Source organism: Opisthorchis viverrini (assembly GCF_000715545.1).
Source record: "Opisthorchis viverrini unplaced genomic scaffold opera_v5_80, whole genome shotgun sequence".
In the NCBI taxonomy this organism is placed as follows: domain Eukaryota; kingdom Metazoa; phylum Platyhelminthes; class Trematoda; order Opisthorchiida; family Opisthorchiidae; genus Opisthorchis; species Opisthorchis viverrini.
This window is the reverse complement of record NW_008751735.1, coordinates 712233-712998: the sequence shown is the minus strand read 5'-3', so window position 1 is coordinate 712998 and position 766 is coordinate 712233.

Sequence of the window (766 nt, the reverse complement as noted above, 5' to 3'; positions counted from 1 at the left end):
CGCAACCAGTGGGAGAAACACGGACACGCATTACAGGAACAGCAACCTTGCTCGCTGTGCCACGGTCGACTTGCGTAACACAATCACGCCCAGGCTGCTGCAACCGGGCAAGCGATACTCTGAGGCTAGTGCACGTATTGGTATTGACATGTGATTGGACCACTCGGTCCACCGGGATTGTCCTGCTCACGTGACCGATTTTCCCTTCACACAGGAACGTGCGCACGGGACTAGGAGACAGACATCAGCCCGGAATGCTCGGCACGACCGTACGCACGAGTGCGCACGTGCACGGGTGACATACTGTAGCCTGGATCATCACCAGGGCTCTTGGCACGACCGAAAACTGATGTTATGCACTCTTAACACTGACCACTGTTCCCCTGCTTTCACTACCGAATAGGTGAATTTTTTTCGACTTCGTGACTGTTAGGGAAACCGAGTTAGAAAAGTGTCGCAGCTCGGACAGCAGAATGAATACGCCGGGGATGATGGATGCACGCACTTTGTGTTGTCTCGTCAGTACCAGGATCAATAAACGGGGCAACTCGTGGGCGGAAAAACCACATTCCTCTACGACCATAAATCCGGCTAATCTCATATTTTACTATTTTTGTTCACCGGCGAAAATTACGCGCCCCTATGTGTGCTGAGGCCACTGCGGTTTATACCTAGACTGTGGCGTGGTTTTTATTCACCCAATAAATCGGTAAGTACGACGGCTGAAGCTTGATTAGGCAACCTTAAACTTGACGGAAGCCATATG